The sequence below is a fragment of the Trypanosoma equiperdum genome, assembly GCF_001457755.1.
Source record: "Trypanosoma equiperdum strain OVI genome assembly, contig: ctg_353, whole genome shotgun sequence".
In the NCBI taxonomy this organism is placed as follows: Eukaryota; Euglenozoa; class Kinetoplastea; order Trypanosomatida; family Trypanosomatidae; genus Trypanosoma; species Trypanosoma equiperdum.
Window position 1 is genome coordinate 14,000 of NW_027124258.1, and position 672 is coordinate 14,671.

Sequence of the window (672 nt, forward strand, 5' to 3'; positions counted from 1 at the left end):
TTTCTCCACGTGTATTTTAACCAGCACCTCACTGTAAGCACCGGTTGGAATGCCCCAAGCTAAAAAGTGTCAACTCCTCAAGCCTCGCTAGTGCGATAAATAAACTTATTTTTTTTTCTTTTCCTTTGTTTCTTCCGTATGTTTGTGTTGTGTCTTACCTTTAATGAACTGATTTGATTTTTTGTTTTCTTGTGAAGTTCATAAAATGGAAGAAAGTACGAAAGAAATATTCCGAGAGGGACAAAAAAAGCAGAATGAAATCACTTTTTTTTTTAAAAAAAAAAGAAAGAAAAAAAAAGGATATAAAAGCGCAGGGTTTTGGACAAAGGGAAAAAGCACCAAGAAAGGAAGGTAATATGGGGAGAAATAAATACATTTCATGACGCTGCAAAGTATGACTACTACATACACAAAAAAGTTTTCGAAAGGAAAAGAAAAAAACAAATGGGGGTAATGACGAACTATTTTTTTTTTGTTTGTTCGTTTGTTTGTTTGTCTCATGACTGCTTCCTTTTTTTTTTCTTCTTCTTTACTGTTGTTGTTGTCGTTTACAGCTCTGTCTTCTTTGATCAAAAATGAAAAAAAAAATAATAATAATAAGTGCTCATAAGCATCTGCTAGAGGTGTATAAGAAAAAACGTACAAAATATATGTATATATATATATATATAT